At 39.2% G+C, this 19,106-nt stretch overlaps 1 protein-coding gene across 2 annotated transcripts in view; it reads left to right on the top strand.

The window, feature by feature from the left end:
- Positions 1-19,106, top strand: part of LOC123747796 (uncharacterized) — an 80,584-nt gene that overhangs the window by 41,421 nt on the left and 20,057 nt on the right. The window lies entirely within an intron of this gene.

Raw genomic sequence — 19,106 nt, 5'->3', positions numbered from 1 at the left:
TGTAACACCACGAAATCCGTGAACAATCTCACGAAGACCCCAGCCACTAATTTGGCTGGCTTCTATATTAGCGCTGTCATTTCACGAAATAACACGCCACCAAATATCTGTGGGTGTGCATGAAACCGCTGACGAAGCTGAACTGGGCTGAGGGAGGCTCCTGAGCTCCCTCGAGGCTACGCTGCCGTCATGACTGCTGGCTTTGTTTAAATCACACTGCACTAGTATATTTAATGAATCCACTGGTTAACTGGTTCATCCGGTACTAAGATGACCAAATGTGGGTTCAAAGGACCGAATATTCCGGTTCCGAAGGTCCAAATAATGTGGGAACCGACCTGTGAGATTTATATTTATTTAATTTATATGAATTTATATTTACGTTAATTTATATACTTCGATAGCAATTTGTATAATGTTAAGTGGACTGTATTTCTGCAATAATCTCATAATCTCACAAATCGATCCTCTACACATTAGGGGGGGTTTATTAAATTATATATATGCAGCCAATCAAACTACAGTAATAGACTACATACTATTAAACATTGAAGAGGTTCCTTATCTTATAGTACAGCAGGTTAGTCCACCAGGTATAACTAGGGTGTAGACACCAAATTATCCTCTTTGAGGTAGCTTCCATCACCCAGTAACTGGTGCACAAAGTCTTGCATCCTCATCTTGACCTGTCAAAAGTGCGCTAGCTGTGAAGCCAGAATCCTATATATGACAAGCTATATCAGAGAAAACACTATACAGTACATGGAACAATAAAGACCTGGCTTAATTACCTTTAGTTTGAGGCTTCCACGTGCTCTAACCGGGTCACCCTATATAATGACATTAATGGCCATAAATGAAAGATACATGGGTTTCGGAAAGAACACTTAACTTGAATTGTAGACATCGTGTTGGAGATGGTACCTTTGGTTTCCATAACACTACGTCCAAGTAAAATTAACAGGAGCCGAATTTGCTCCCGTGTGAGCCTCTGGTCTCGTAATAACAATGGCTGTTTAACACTCCATACTATTGACGTTACTGGCCGACATTGTCCAGATATGATAGGAGCCGTATTTGCTCCACACGTCTCGGAGGTGACACAACAATGCTGCCTCCTTCCTGCCTGACGCCTGGCCTACTTTGTCCAGATTTCAGAAAGTGATAGAAGGGTCACATTTACTCTACTTTAACTTGATAATTAAGTTAATTTATATAAGATGTTTTATGATGGTAAAGTCCAAAGACTAATGTATTTAAGAATAATTCCCACCATAATAGGTGGTGAATTATAATAGTATGTGGTGATGATATCCCGTTTTCTATAGACGGTAATTCCACTACAAGTTACGTTTTCTATGGGTAACTTGTTTATACAACACAGCTCTTATCTGTCTGTATGATATTATATGGTGTCGGATTTTCCGACAAGCATCGCATTTTTATGCATACTCTACGTCGTACTAGGAAATGGTAGTCGCTCTCGAAAATGACATACTCTCCCGTTTTCTGTTTTGGGTCCTCTATTAGTTTTTTTGTTATAAAAGAGTTCTTACATACAGCCACTAGCACGTGCAGCGTTTCAGGCAAGTCTTTAATCCCATGTTCCCCGGAATACGACTCCTCCCAATCGTTTAATAACCAGGTACCCAATAACAAAGTTTAACAATATTTACCAGGTACCAGATTTAACAATATTTTTACTGTTGGGTAAACAGAGGTTATAGTTAAGGATTGACGTCCAGTAAATCCTTCCCGGCCACGATACGAACCCTGGACAAAGCGCTCGCGAAACGCCAGGCGAGGGTCTTAACCACTACACCATGGGGGACTTACTCAATACCTTGGTCGATAGAGCTTCGGCCTTACACACGTGGGGTCCACGGTTCGAGTCTCCAAGAGCCCCGGTCAGGTTAGGAGAGAGCACTTTAGTACGACAGATTCTTGACGTTGAGATACCTTAGAAGGACGGGCTACGCATGCACACTCCCACGCACACACTCATTGAACACAAAATAAACCTAGTTTACATTTTTGTTTTGTTTTTGTTTTTAACAAATTTAATGAATAAATAAAATATAATTTCTGTCTATGTGTTCAAAGTTGAAGGTCAGACGCTTTGGTCTAGCTTCACCCAAATTGGCAGAGTGAATGGTCTGGGGTACAGGATAGACATAGGCTGATCGGGGTCACTAGAATTAAAAATAGGAATAGCATTCTGACCCTCCATGATGATTTTTGGCACTGCTCGCCATCTACACAGTTCAATAATTACAAACTAATTTTTTCAACCCAATTTCGTACAGTAATATGCACCACTATTCACTGATCTTGGTAAAATTACCAGAATTTTCCTGCTGTCAATAACTTGCCCGTAGTCGCATAAAACCAACCATTCTTCCACAGCTTCATAGCTTACAACCAAGACAATAGATGGGTAGGTAGACAGATGGATAGGTGGGTGGGTAGATGATTAAATGGTTGGATAGATAAATAGATGAGTAGATGGATAGGTAGATGAATGGATAGATATATATGGATAGAAAGATTAGTAATTGATTGGGCAGATAGATTAATAGATGGATGGATATATATTGATGGATAGACGGTTGCACAAATGGATGGATAGAATGATAAATTGAAAGATGGATCGCTGTATATATGGACGGATAGATGGATGGATGGAAGGGTGAATAGACGGATAGATTGATCGATGGATAGATAGATGGAAGGGTGGATAGATGGATAGATTGATGGATGAATAGATGCATGCTTAGATAGATGGACAGATAGAATGAAGGATATATTGATGGATGGGTGGATTGATAGAAAAATAGATTTTGGGATAGATAGGTGAATGGATAGATAAATAGATGAATGGTAAGATGACAGATGGGAGACAGACCCATGCAACGCTGGGATCCCCGCTCTATAATATAATTTATTTTTTAACTCCTGTACAACACATCTTGTCGTTAACCAATCAATAAACTTAATTAATATAAGTAAGGGTAACAACACCCCAGCGAGGAATTTTTGGTTTAGACAAATTCCTCGCTGGGGTGTCACTCGTTTTATACCAAAATTTGTGTCGTAGCAAGTTGTGCTTAACGTGATATGTCAAATAAGTGCCAGTCATGTGGATGAAAATGAGGGTTAGTTCTTGGGCTCACCTTGCAAATATTATTTGGAGGGTAGAAATAGTCTAAGTTACTCTATCCTTTAAGAGATGTATCTTACTATCTCAATACACATACTTGAACTACACGTTACTCGTTGTAGTTTCTTTAATAGGCATCGTAATTTTTTGAAATTTAAAATGGTCGTTTTTAGACGACGTTTTTCGTAATTTTGGATGTGGGTTTAGGCTGCATCACTCATCCCTGCCTTACACCACAGTATTTTCATATGTCCATCCAATTTTAATGACATTTAAAATAGTTACACACATGACGAGGAAGAAGGACTAAAGCTAGATCTGTGGCTGTAGCTCCTGTCCCCCCCCCCCCCCTCCCCATCATAGCTCTCATGTATTTTTGTTATTATTTACTCAATTAAAATTATAATTAAATTAGTTACTGAGACATGGAATAAATGTAGTTCATGGTGTTCCTCATCCTCTCGTTGTAAGACATAGTTCAAGGAAGCAGTCTCTCAATTCTGCAAGCATAATTAGGTAAGTACCCACGTTCCACATCATCAACCTCTAGTCACAACTCCCTTATTACAACGTCCTTCAACTTCCTTCCCAATCCTCTATTCTAACCTCTTCCTTCTCTACCTAGATTCAGATTCCCTTATCTTAAAGTTCTCCATCCAGCTTTCGACACTTCCTCCTTCAGTCACCTCCACCTAGCATCCCTCGCCCCCTCCTGTGCGTGCATGCAAATGTCTTAGTAAAGTTGCTTAATTTGTTAACTGATAGTGATATTACATATAGTAGATTATAAATTAGTTCTAAAGAAATACAGAATATGTTGAGAACATATAAAGAAGTTACGCATATGCTTAAGTAAATGAGTTAGAATATGTTTGTATGTGTATGTGAAATCAAAATCAAATCATCTCAAGAAGATGTGTTCTTATTGGGTTTGGGGAGGGAGGGGAGAAACAAGGCATGGGCAAGTTGGAGGGGAAAGAGTGGGAGGTAGGTGAGCAAGGAAGGTATGTGTGCAGGAAGGGGGATGGAGGATCGCAGTGAGGGAGCGGAGCTAGGTGGAGACAGTCTGAAGGAGGATGTGTAAAAGGCTGGATGGTGGACTCAGTGTGGAGGGACTGTAGGCAGAGAAGAAAGAGGGAGAAGTAAGGAACGAGAAGGGAGGAGACGGGGTAGGGTAGGGAGGAAGTAGGATAAAATGGAAGGGAGAATGGTAGGAGGAGTAAGGAAGGGGAAGAATGGAGGAAGAGGGAGGGAGAAAGGAGTTGTACCAACAGGTACAACCCCTGTTGTACCTGTTGTGAGCAGGGGTGGATGAGGGGAAGCATGTGTACTTAATTATGCTTACCTAATTGTGCTTGTGGGATTTTTATTTTTTATTTTTTTGCAGGGATATTCCTGTGCAGCCCGTAAGCTGCACAGGAATGCTTAGTGGGCTGGCCCACTAAGCTTAGTGGGCTGGCCCACTAAGTGTTGCTTGTTTCTGTGGGAATTGAGAGACAGTTTCTTGATAAATATCTTGCAACGAGAGTATCAAGAGCTTATGGCTACTTTTATTTCCTGTCTTTTTAACTATATTTTAATTTTATTTGGATTAAGCTAATAACGAAAATACACAAGAAAACAATGATGGGAGGGCGGGGGGGGGGGGGGGACAAAATCAACACGGGTAACTATTTTTAAATAAATATTTATTTTAAGATTGTGTTACGGCCCTCTCGGGACGCAACGGGGTTCTTACTCTGATGTTGTTAGAGGAAGATATATGTATCCGTTCCCAAGCCAGTAGTGGCTATCAAGGGATGAGATCCGTGATGCAAGTAACTTAAAAGGGAGTAGGGAAAGAAAGTTAAGAACTTAATATTATAATTATTACCATCACCGATTAAATATAAAGATAAAAGAGTGCACAAGGGGGAGGGGTATTAACACCAGACAAGGGGATTAATCCACAATCGATGTCTTCTGCTGAAGACGCTGGTGCCATAACTCTCGGTGCCGAGTCCTTGGTGCTTTCTTCGTGGCCTCACAACGAATTCTCCAAAGAAGTTGAGCCTACCCTGGCCACAGGTCAGCCAAAACACGGGTCCACTGGGGGACACCGCCGTGGAGGCCGTCAACCACACGTCCAGCTGGTCTGCTGGCAGGTTCTGAGCCAACAAGGCTGGTACGGCCACTCCACGAACGATAAAAGGGGAACGCCCTAGACAGGAGCCTCGTGTGACACCACAAATCACTCTACTGTCTTCAGTACCCCAGTGGATGATCGTCTCCAACAGTCGGTCCCGGGTAAATCCTTTTACTGCCACTCCACTGGCAGGCTAACACACCACAGTGTTCTTCCGGGGGGGGAACGACTTCACAACAGCTGCAGCAGAGTTCAAGGTATGGAGACTGGCTGCCTCGGGTAGACTGACTCAACCTTCAACACAGCGGTCCCAGGTCGACTCTGTAAGCAGACACGTCATCAATGACTGGGACACTAAAACACCTCACTTACGGGCTCGGGCACAAACACCTGACGTATCCAGTCCATAGATGGCGCTGTCGTCGGAGCACCACCTCACCAGAGGTCAGGAGCGGCTGTGTTGTGAGCTGCACAGGACTGGAAACTGGCCCTTGTGGCTGGTACACCTTGTCCTCACCAGGTGTCGTTGTCCGTTTGGCGGGGGTTTCGGGAGCTGACCCACAGATGGCGTGGTCGTTACTGCTCCGTGCTCGGACGCTGGATCCGGGTTCGTAACAGATTGGATGAATACTTATGAAAATACAGTGGAGAACATAGGTGGGAGACAGGAGCTACAACCCTCAACTGTCTTTTCCTCTTAATGCATCTAAAATACATGGTTGTAAATTTAATAAATCTACTGTTTAATGAATTTGCAAAGAATAACATCTAGAGGCGGATCTAAGAACTAATGTCCAACACTGTCAAACACATTACTAACACTTAATTGACATATCACCTTAAGTACGACTTTCTATGACACAAATTTTGGTCTAGCAGGTGACACCCCAGCAAGTTATTTGCCAAAATTAAAAATTCCTCGCTATGGTTTCATTACTACTAAGACTACTACGGTACACCATGATTTTTTTACAAAGGTATTTGAATATATAATTTTTTTATAGACAATGAGGATAGAGACACACGACTTAAGGCCATAATGAGAAGGATGAAGAGATCCAGCAGCGAGCCACCAGTGAGCACACGTGGGTACCAAGACAATAACATCACCACCTCTCCATCTCCAAGTGAGAATGAGCATCAACTTTCCGATGAAAGTGACCACTCTACCCCACTCTCACTTGAAACAAACCAAGAGCCAGAATTAATCCAAGTTCAACATCATTTTCAAGGATCATACATACGCCATAGTTTCAGAATTCCTAAAAATGTTGAAATAGACCCATTATCATACATATGCAACTACCAAATATTTTTCATAAAGTACATCTCAAATGTATATAATAGTTATCAGGGGCGGTTTCCACCTATGTTACGCATCTTTCCTGAAGTTTATGTACAACTTAAAGGAAACAGTGCCGAAGGAGAGCCCATTGTGCATGATTTCAACATCAAAATCAATATTCGTGATGTGACTTTAGAAGACATTACTGATCTCGTCAAATCATGGATAAATGTTATAGCTACTGGACTGGAGAAGCAGCTCTCTGAAGTTGAAGTGTCTGGAATCACAGTGCAGGGTGTCACTAGCTTTCATATGAATTTTATGGTTGTTCAACATCCTATTCGCTTAGGAACATATGTCCCTTATCCAACTATTAGAGGCAAACAATGTATTTTAAATCCTAAAAGTGCCAGTTCGTCATGCTTAATCCAGTGCATTTGTGCATATTTGTGTCTCTCTAGTGGCAAGAACTTGGGCGTTGTTCGGACCATAATTAAAATAGAAAGCAGGTGTAGAAAATATATAAAGACTGATAACTTAGATTTGCCTTTATCATGGGAAAATCTCTCTAAAATTGAAACCTTAAATAAAGTCAGTATATTTATATATTTACTTGTCAAAAGCAGTGGTAAATATAGTATCAGTTTGGCTAGGAAAGGTCATGCTGCCTATAGGGATAAAATTGTTCCACTATTGTTATTAGAAGACAAACACGTGGCTCTTATCAAGGACTTTAATCAATATATTAAAAACATGAAGAGCAACCAGATGAGAGAGGGGAAAAATCCTATTTATTGTCACATCTGCTTAATGCAGATATACAATAAGCAACAGTTTTCTATACATGAAGAAAAATGTGATGCTCAACAAACTCTAGAGTTGCATCCCCCGGACACTACAATAAAATTTAGAAGACGGTATTCCCCATACAGTCCATCTCATGTAGGCTTTTATAGCTTTGAGTGTTTACTAAACAAAACGGACTCCCAAGGCATGACAGAGATGAGCCATAGGGCTGTGGCTTATTCATATATTATTATAGACAGACATGGGTCTGTTGCAGACAAATCCTCCTACTGTGGTCCTGATGCAGTTAATCACTTTGTCAGTAAAGTGCAAACGACTTGGAAGCGCTTAAAGGCTCAGCTGCGCACTTATCCTGTACACATGACAAACAAATCCCAGAAACTGTATCGTGCTCAAACTACATGCGGTTTTTGCCTGAATGACTTTAAGAATCCAAAAGACAAGTATCGTCATCATAAGTACAATGAAGAGTACGATAACTTTTTAACCGCCTATTGCCTTAAATGCAAGTTTGAATGTTTGGTTGCTAACCGTTTTCTTAATATGTTTTCATGTGATACTTCAAATGACTTTGGAATTATTCTCGCAGAATTGGCTTTAGAGCCGCAGAGAGAGATTTTAGTTCAGTCTACCCAGGAATTTAAATTGATGAAAGTAAGCATTGATAATAATATTTGCCTCGTGAATAGCCTATATCTCTTGAAGGGTAACTTAGCCAACTTGGCAGAGAAGCATGTTAAAGATGGTAAATCATTAAAGTACACTCATATGATGATGGATGAAGTTTCCAGCAAGGCTAAAACAATTGTGTTAAGTAAAAAGCTTTTTTTCTGCAATGACTATGTTTCTAACATTGATTGTTTAAAAGAGGAACAACTCCCTCCTATTGAAGCTTTTAACAGTCACTTAAATGATAGCCAGCTATCCTCAGAGGATTATGATCATGCACAACGTGTCTATGAACTTGGAGGTTGTAAATGCCTTGGAGACTACTTACAACTATATTTGAAAGTTAACACTGGTCTATTATGTGATGTCTTCACAAGCTGGAGAAAGACTTTGATTGATCTTTATCAGCTAGATGTCGCATATTATGAGTCTTTGTCTAGCTTTGCCTGGGATGCTTTGCTTTTGAACAGTAAAGTTGAATTTGATGCCATTCACGATTATGAATTATATGATCTCATACAAGGTAATCTGAAAGAGGATTTTACCAGTGTAGTAAAACAGTATTCACAAGCAGACAATATACACCTAAATCCACAGTTTAACTCTGCAGTTGGAAAGTATATCGTATATTTGGAATTCAATAATCTGTATTTTACATGTATGATGGAAAAGTTGCCCCGAGGCGATATACATAAATTGCCTGAGGATGAAAAAGAACTTTTTGTAGAAAAGGGACTAGAAAATCATTCCTGTAAGTCTACCAAAGGGTATTGGATTCTTTGTGACACAAAGCAAGTAAGTCCTCATGTAGCGCAGGAAACAGATGAACTACCATTAGTTTTCGCCCATAGAAATGTTCAGAGAGAATTGATCTCTGAATACAGTAATAGAATTCTTGAGTCTAACAGCTATGAATTACCGAAGTCAAACACAAAATTAGTGGCCTCACATCTACCACAAAAGAACTATTTAGTTAGTTTAGATTTACTGCAACTTTTGATGAAACTTGGCTTGGAAGTTGAATGTGTTCATGCCGTGTATGAATTCACCAAGCTGAAAGTTTTAGAGAAATTTAATACTAATATTAATCAACGGATTGAAACCACTGATAAAGAAAAATGTTCGGCCTTAAATTATGTAAATAGTCTAATCTTTGATAAGTCATTAATGAACATAAACAAATACTCTGATTGCCACGATTTCGTTATAAATGAAAATAAATTTTTAAAGTTTGCTCGTAATCCTTGTACAAAATGGGTTACACCTGTAAGTCAGGATCGGATGATTTGTACAAAGAGTATGAAGAAACATCTCATTGATCAGCCCACATATATTCATTTCCATATTCTTCAGATGGCTACAAAATGCTGTACGAATTTTGGTACAATGTGGTCAAGGCACACTATGGCAAAAGAGCACAGTTGGTGTACACAGACACTAGCAGCTATATCTTCACACTCGAGTGTGAAGATGTCTATAATGAGCTAGGATCGGAACCTCTTAAGTCTTGCATGGACTTCTCAAATTTTTCCAAAGATCACCCATTGTTTGATGATAGCTTTAAAGGGGTCCCAGGGCGTTTGAAATCTGTGACAGGTGAAAGACTCATTTCTGAAGTTGTGGCATTAAAACCTAAAATGTTTTCCATGATGGTGCAATCAGAGCAGCAGTCAGACAGAACCAAAGACTTACCATTTCATTATAAATCAGCACTAACTCATGATAAATTTAAAAAAGACATATTCGGTCGAGTCTCTAATGATTTTAATAGTAGATTAATACCTAATGAAGCTGAACAAAACTGCACTTGTGTTGGATCAAAACTTGGATTATATTTGTTTGATGACAAACGTTATGTTTTAAGTTCTCATCATTCTCTAGCGTTTGGTCACCCAGACATTTTGGACAAGTATACACGACCCGTTGAAACCACAGAGACAATTTATGTTCATGTAAAGGAGACTCCTGATGACAGTGACACTATACAGACCTTTAAATATGAGAAACAGAAAACTTCTCAACCCAGTAAAATCAAAGGCACCTTTAAATATGAGAAAAAAAAGAGGTCTCAATCGAAGGAAAGCGTAGAGATCTCTGATGATGAGAGACGTAAGAAGTGTAAACGCATTAAAATCATGAAAATATTTGATGATAAAAGACAGGAAAGTTCTCAATCCAGTAAAATCATAGAGGCAATTGATGATGAGACACACAAGAGTTCTCAATCCAGTGAAAGTAGAGAGACGTTCGATAATGAGATAGGTAGGGAGAGATCTGGACCCAGCGAAACCATAGAAACCATTAAACATGAGAGGCAGATGAGGTCTCAACCCAGGGAAACCGTAGAGACCTCTGATGAGAGACAGAAGAGATCTCGGTTCATTAAAACCATTGTGACCTTTGGTGGTAAGATAGAGGAGAGACCTGAACCTAACAAATTTATAAATGATAAATTAGAAGTGGGACCTGGACCCAACGAAACCATAGCGACCTTTGATGATGCTATAGTGGAGAGATCTGGACACAACGAAACCATAGAGACCGTTGATGCTGCGATTGAGGAGAGTTCCCGACCAAATGAAACCCTAGAGACCATTGATGATGAGATAGAGGAGAGATCCGGACACAACGAAACCATAGAGACCTTTGATGATGCTATAGAGGAGAGATCCGGACCAAATGAAACCATAGAGACCTTTGATGATGACACTGAGGAGGAGAGATCTGCATCCAACGAAACCATAGAGACCTTCGATGGTGATACAGTAGAGGAGAGGTTTCAACCCATCATTGCTCCCTGTAATAGAAGGTCTCAGTGGGAGAGAACTCTTGCCAAAACAGCATTCAACTGCCTCTTTAAGCCTCGCCAGGATCTTCCAGGTAGCACACCTCCCTAACTCCCAGCACATCATTATCATCTCAGAACACCTGTCATCAAAGGTGATGGTGAATGGAATATAATGAAGTGCTACCACTTGATTATACAAGTGGTGGCATCAACATAATTATAGTTATGTGAATAAGGATAACAAATTTATATTTTTGTTCCACATAAAGGTAATAATCCATATGATTAATTCTTTATGCATAATTTTTATTTTCTTTAATAATTTTGTATACGTTTATGTAATTTTATGTTTTGTGTCTGTGCAAAAATTTAACAATTACTGTGACATGTGTTTTTGTGTGTGTTTATCTGTATACATTGTATACTTTATCTAAAATGCATATAATGTACTGAACACAACAGTGTTGGTACATAAAGCGCATGCGTTGTTTTATAATCAAATACGTATTAGTTAATAATAGGGTTTATTAAATTATTTGTGTAATGTATACTGTACTGCACTCTCATTGTTGTTCTCTTTTATGATGTGTAAGTTATTACCCAAATAATATCCGCATTATCATCTCACCTCTATTGACGTTTTACCTTGTGGTTCTTTGTCTAGGCAGGTGTAGTTGGGAATATAATCCCAAACTTCTATGCATCTTTTTGGATTGCCCTGATAATGTGTTGAAACACGAAAACGTTTGGAAGTTTCATTTTCCTAACACTCAACACAAACTTATCTCCAATTGGCCGGTTTATTGACCTAAGAAAAGTATTTGATTCCTTAAATAACGATAACGACCTACTTAAACTTCATCACATTGGAATAAGAGGCTTTGCTCTGAGCTATTTACGATCGTCTGGCAACAATAGACACTGTTACAGTCATCAATAACATAGCCTCTCTTGTCCCACTCTCCCATTAATCTTGGGAATACTCCAAGGTAGTATACTAAGACCTTGTCTGTTTTTGTTATAAATTACCTGTCAGTTGCTTCTAATCTTCTCAGACCTCTACTCTTTGCTGATGACACAACCTTCATTTTTTCTAGACCTAACCCACCACCATAAAAAATGATTGAACAACCACAAATCCCTCAAATTCTCCATCACCGAGAGAAAATCATTTATTAATATTCAGAGCTATAAACAATTTTGACCAGAAAACATACATTTCCCCTCGGTGCAAAGCCCTAAACAAGCTACGCACGCGCGCGCGCACACACACACACACACACACACACACACACACACACACACACACACACACACACACACACACACACACACACACACACACACTACACATTCTCTTGTGCTCTTTATAGATACGAATCTTGTTGCTGTTGTTTAAGATTCGCTACCTGGAACTAAAAGTTCCAAGCAGCACGGGCTATGGTGAGCTCGTAGTACGAATCTTTATTCGTCAGTCCTATCCCTGACTTCAAACTCTCTTTTTCTTATACTAAAACTAATGAGCTTCATCATAAAAATATATCTTTGACATTCCAAACTCTGACTAAATCTTTGCAAACATGCCGTGCAAATAAAAGACTCTAAAATAAAAAACTCCCTTTCTAATGAAGTAAAGAATTGTTTTTTAAGTGCAACCTTATATTCAAATTGTATGTTTAGATTTTTTTTTATATTTGTACAAGAGTTCTTACATTCTTGTACAGCCATTAGCAGGCATAGCGTTTCGGCCAGGTCCTTACTCCTATGTTGGGCCACCGATCATGGCTTCAAGTTCTCTACTTCTAAGACTTGTGCCATGACTTTTACGCGGAAACGGGTCGTTCTTCGTCCCTCTTTGTCGCTTTATGGTCATCCTCTTGAGTACAAAGATTCCGCGAAGTTTTTGGGGTTATTCCGTGACACTCGTTTGTCTTGGTCTCCCCATATCTCTTACCTCCGTGTTGAGTGCTCTAAGGCCTTTACCCTCCTTCGGGTCTTGTCCCATACTTCTTGGGGGGCAGATAGGCGCACTCTCCTTGCTTTACATTCCTCTCTCGTCCTGTCTAAGCTCGATTATGGTTGCCCTGCTTACTCGTCTGCTTCTCCTTCTACTCTTCGCCCTCTTGATGCTTTGCATCATACTGGGTTGCGCCTCAGTTCTGGTGCCTTTCGTTCGACTCCCGTCCTTAGCTTGTATGTTGACACTGGCTTCCTGTCTCTCCAAGACCGCCGTGATCGCTACTGTCTTCGCTATCTTGCGCGGTCCTTACAACATCCTTCCTCTCGCCTCTGTCGTGCTTTAACTTTTACCCCTCCTGCGGTTCCTGTTCCTCTTCACCACCTCCCTCTTTCTGACCGGTTATCTCGCCTACAGGACTCTCTTTCCATTCGTATTTCAAATGTTTCTCCTCGTGTTGTTCCTTCTTTGCCCCCGTGGAGAGTCCCTCTTCTGCGGTTTTGTACATCCTTGACCTGTATCACTAAAGCTTTTACCCCTCCTACGGTTTTAAAACGCCTTTTCCTTGAGCACTTTTCTTCTCACTCCCGCTCCGTTTCTGTCTTCACCGATGGGTCTAAGTCTGCGGACGGTGTTGGCTTCTCTGTTGTTTTTCCTGATCGCACTTATATGTGTCGCTTACCTCCGGAGGCTAGCATCTTTACTGCGGAGCTTTATGTTATTCTCTATGCTCTTCGTCTCCTGCTTTCTCGTTGTCAGTCTTCCTTTGTAGTTGTTGTTGACTCTCGTAGTGCCCTCATGGCTCTCGGGTCCTTTAATCCGGTTCATCCAGTAGTTGTCAAGATCCAGTATTGGCTGTTTCTTGTTCACAGTAAATTTAAGTCGGTTGAGTTTTGTTGGGTTCCCAGCCATATTGGTGTGTCTTTAAATGAGCGTGTGGATGCTGCCGCCAAGGAAGCTGTCCGCTCTTGTCCCATCTTTCGTAAAGGTATTCCGTATTCCGACATTTACCCGGTTATCCATTCCTCCGTCCTTACCCGTTGGCTGGCTTCTTTGTTGTCTGTTACTGGTAAGAAACTACGTACTCTTAAATGTTGTGTTTCCTCGTGGCCGTCCTCCTTCCACCGTAACCGGCGGTGGAAAACAGCTATGGCGAGGTTGCGTATTGGCCATACTCGCTTAACCCATGGTCACTTGATGGAGCGCCACCCTGCTCCTTATTGTCCTAGTTGCATTGTCCCTCTTACGGTCGTGCATGTCCTTCTTGAATGTCCTGACTTCCAGGACGAGCGTGTGTCTTGCTTTCTGACCGCCCCTCGCGGTCGGAAAGCAAGACACACCTGTCCCTCAATAGAATTCTTGGTGACTCGGATACTTTTGATATCGTTCGCCTTATGCGTTTATGTTCTCATATTGGCATCCTTGGTGATATTTAGCGCCCTCTGATTATTTTGCGCATTTGATGGTGCTACATAGCCTTCCCGGTTTGGTCCTTCTTTTGATAATTACTTACTCCTATGTTCCCTGGAATACAACCCGCCAAATCGTTTAACAACCAGGTACCCATTTTACTGTTGGGTAAACAGAGGCTACAGTTAAGGATTTTCGCCCAGTAAGTCCTTCCCGGGCAGGATACGAACCCAGGACAAAGCGTTCGCGAAACGCCAGGCGAGCATCTAACCACTACGCCACACCTGCACAGTTTATAAAAGATATTTTAGATTTAGAAAAATGTCGATAAATGCTGATTGGACAATAGCGTTGGTGACATGGAACAGATTACCGAATTACATAATAGATGAGGAAACGCTGGATTGTTTCAAGCATAGATTATACATATATATGAGTGAGTTTGGGAGGTATGTATAGGAGGCCTTCTATTGTGTCATCTGTTCTTATGTTAAAATATGCACGAAACGCTAATAGTATTAATGGCTCTCAAAGAACATAAAATTCACATCAACTAGTTTCGAAGACTCGTTAATTGTGTTCTAAATAATTAAATGAGAAATATATATTTTCCTTTTAGGAAATAGAGGAATGAGTAATGGTACAAATAGGCATATGCACAAACACTCACTCCACTAAAAACTCGGCTACAGCGTGGAGTCCATATCTAGTCAAACACAAAACAAAATTAGGAAAAGTTCAGAAGCATGCCACCAAGCTGAAAGGCACGAGCTACGAATCAAGGCTACTGGAACTAAACCTCACGACACTGGAAGACAGAAGAGTTAGGGAAAACATGATCACCACATAAAATTCTCAGAGGAATTGCCAGGGGTAGATAGAGACAAACTATTTAACATGGGTGGTACGCGAACAAAGGGACACAGATGGAAACTTATTTCTCACATGAGCCACAGAGACATTAGAACTTTTTCAGTGACAGGGCAGTTAACAAATGGAATGCATTAGGCAGTGATGTGGTGGGGGGGGGGGGGGGGGGGGGGTGGGGGGTGGAAGATTCCATACACACACACACACACACACACACACACACACACACACACACTGCACAGAGTGGTTGACAAATGGAATGCATTAGGAAGTGATTTGGTGGAGGCTGACTCCATACACAGTTTCAAGTGTAGATATGATAGAGCCCGATAGGCTCAGGAATCTGTACACCTGTTGATTGACGGTTGAGAGGCGGGACCAAAGAGCCAGAGCTCAACCCCCGCAAACACAACTAGGTGAGTACACACTCAAGCTGGTGGCCGAGCGGACAGCACGCTGGGTACGTGTTCCTGTGGTCCCGGGCGCTGGCGAGAAACGATGGGCAGAGTTTCTTTCACCCTATGCCCCTGTTACCTAGCAGTAAATAGGTACCTGGGAGTTAGTCAGCTAACATATATTAGTTAGTTATTAGTCAGTTAGTCATATATATATATATATATATGTCGTACCTAGTAGCCAGAACGCACTTCTCAGCCTACTATGCAAGGCCCGATTTGCCTAATAAGCCAAGTTTTATTGAATTAATTGTTTTTCGACAATTATATATGTATGCAATATTTTTATTCTATTTAATAATTTTGTATACGTTTATGTAATTTTATGTGTTTTGTGTATGCCAGTAATTGTTTAATTTCTGAAATTTATTTTTCTGTGTTTATCTGTGTATATGGTATACTTTTAACTAAAATACATACAAGGTACTGTTCATAACAGTTTTGGTACATAACGCACTTGTAATGTTTTATAATCAAATGTGCATAAGCTAATAATGGGGTTTATTAAATCATTTGTGTAATGTATACTGTACTGCACTTTCATTAATGTTGTTCTCTGTTATGATGTGTTTTTACTATAACTTTGTAAATGCCTCATATATGTACACCTGTAACAATTGTTTGATTATCCTATGAGCTATTTGATTATCCACTGTGAGTGATGTGTAGAGCTTCCTTTACATTTTCACGTGTCAGCGCGATGAGTTGACGAGGAAGGGTAAGGATGTCGTCAACTCTACACTCATTCAGAGTGAGTTTTTATGCAAACATCTGAATCTTAACATTAAAAGAAATCCGGTTATTTTTTTTAAACGTCTTTCATCCTATTTTTATGTTATATCAACAATACCAGACTAAGACTACCAGACTATATCAACACTACCAGTTATGTCAACACTTCTTTCAACACTACCAGAGGTTGTACCCCTATAAAACTGCGAGGCTATCGCTGGTGAGATGGTTATGGTACTCTGTACGTTAGGGGTGTTTCCTCAAGCTGTCCTACAAAGTACGTCGCTTTTCGTTCCAATGTGTTACATAAAGCCAAAAATTGTCGTACTATAAAATGGAAGCCCGTCCTCCAAAAATGGGGAGGTAAATGTAACAGCACAAGTAAGTGTAATTATGTACTATTCCTAGCAGTCAGGAATTGTACCTATTTTTATTTAGTATTAAACCGTACTGTCAAATATATTGTGAATAGTTGAGTTTACCTGAAAAGTTGAATAGAAACCCACGACCTAACCTAACCAAACCTTCTTAGTTTTTGAAGATAAGCATTTTATTGCTTCTTAATTACAATTACTACTTAACCTATAGCTATACTGATATTACAGTTTTATAAAACAAATAAAACAAAACTAAAATATTTCAATAAATTATAAAGTCACTCAGGATATTTTCAAAATTTGTATAAAATCTCTATTATTTAATAAAACTGAAAAAGAAATTCCTGATATTTAAAACTTGTGTATTTGAAAATTATTCTTGAAAACTTTATTTTAAAGTTCTGAGTGACTTAACAGAAAACGAGGAAAATGATTGGAGAGGTAAATATAACATCCCCATAAGTGCAAATATGTACTATGTATGACAGTAAGTGTACTTAATACCTTAAGTATTAAACGTACAGTCAATGCGGAGGATGGGTTGCAGATTATACATATATGAGTGAGTTTGGGAGATATGTATAGGAGGCCTTCTACAGTGTCATCTGTTCTTATGTTAAAATATGCAAGAAACGCTGATAGTATTAATGGCTCTGAAATTTTTTACAATTTACATCAACAATTTTTTAAGTTTTGTTAATTTTGTTTTACAAAAATTTGAATAAGAAATATATATATATATATATATATATATATATATATATATATATATATATATATATATATATATATATATATATATATTTATATATATAACTGAAAACTCACACCCCAGAAGTGACTTGAACCCATACTGCCAGGAGCAACGCAACTGGTATGTACAGGGACGCCTTAATCCGCTTGACCATCACGACCGGACAATAAGGAAGTGATAGCCGAAGCTATTTGAATCACTTCCCCGCCGGCACTCGGATGGTAATCTTGGGCATAGCATTTTATCAAATCACCTCATTCTTTGGGGCACACGTGAGGAACACAAACACACAAATTTGTGTTCCTCACGTGTGCCCCAAAGAATGAGGTGATTTGATAAAATGCTATGCCCAAGATTACCATCCGAGTGCCGGCGGGGAAGTGGTTCAAATAGCTTCGGCTATCACTTCCTTATTGTCCGGTCGTGATGGTCAAGCGGATTAAGGCGTCCCTGTACATACCAGTTGCGTTGCTCCTTTCAGTACGGGTTCGAGTCACTTCTGGGGTGTGAGTTTTCAGTTGTATATAGTCCTGGGGACCATTCAGGCTTGTTTGCATATATATATATATATATATATATATATATATATATATATATATATATATATATATATATATATATATATATATATATAATTCTAATTTCCTCCGTGGTCTGACACTGTCACATTTTTAAATCACCTGTTTATTTTCGTGATATACATATATATATATATATATATATATATATATGTATATATATATATATATATATATATATATATATATATATATATATATGTCGTACCTAGTAGCCAGAACGCACTTCTCAGCCTACTATGCAAGGCCAGATTTGCCTAATAAGCCAAGTTTTCCTGAATTAATATACTTTCTCGAATTTTTTCTTATGAAATGATAAAGCTACCCATTTCATTATGTATGAGGTCAATTTTGTTTTATTTGAGTTAAAATTAACGTAGATATATGACCGAACCTAACCAACCCAACCTAACCTAACCTACCCTAACTTTATAGGTTAGGTTAGGTTAGGTAGCCGGAAATGTTAGGTTAGGTAGGTTAGATAGTCGAAAAAATATTAATTCATGAGAACTTGGCTTATTAGGCAAATCGGGCCTTGCATAGTAGGCTGAGAAGTGCGTTCTGGCTACTAGGTACGACATATATATATATATATATATATATATATATATATATATATGGATCTAAGTTATATCAATTTTATATATATTTAATTTATATTTAAAATATTTAATATTTTTAATAGATCAATTAAAGGGCGATTTAAGTAGGATCATTGGAGCACATTTGTCTCACTAATTCATTGTAAATATTTACTATTATATGCTATAATTATGCATGTGTGGGCCTGTGTGGTTGCTGCATTGCATGAGCCAATAGGCCCTCTGCAGTGTCCACGTATTGTACCTCACCTCACTCCACCATTCTCTCCTACCTATTTATGCTCAGTTCCTGTATCAATTTTCCTCCGTGGTCTGACACTGTCACATTTTTAATCACGTGTTTATTTTCGTGATATACACACACACACACACACACACACACACACACACACACACATACATATATATATATATATATATATATATATATATATATATATATATATATATATATATATATATATATATATATATATATATGATTTAGGAAATGGAGGAAAGTGTGATGGCGCAGGTGTAAGTAGGAATAACATGCAC

This window comes from Procambarus clarkii, chromosome 10, assembly GCF_040958095.1.
Source record: "Procambarus clarkii isolate CNS0578487 chromosome 10, FALCON_Pclarkii_2.0, whole genome shotgun sequence".
NCBI classification, from domain to species: domain Eukaryota; kingdom Metazoa; phylum Arthropoda; class Malacostraca; order Decapoda; family Cambaridae; genus Procambarus; species Procambarus clarkii.
Note: the sequence above shows the minus strand (reverse complement) of the source record. Positions and strands in the feature narration are given on the sequence as shown.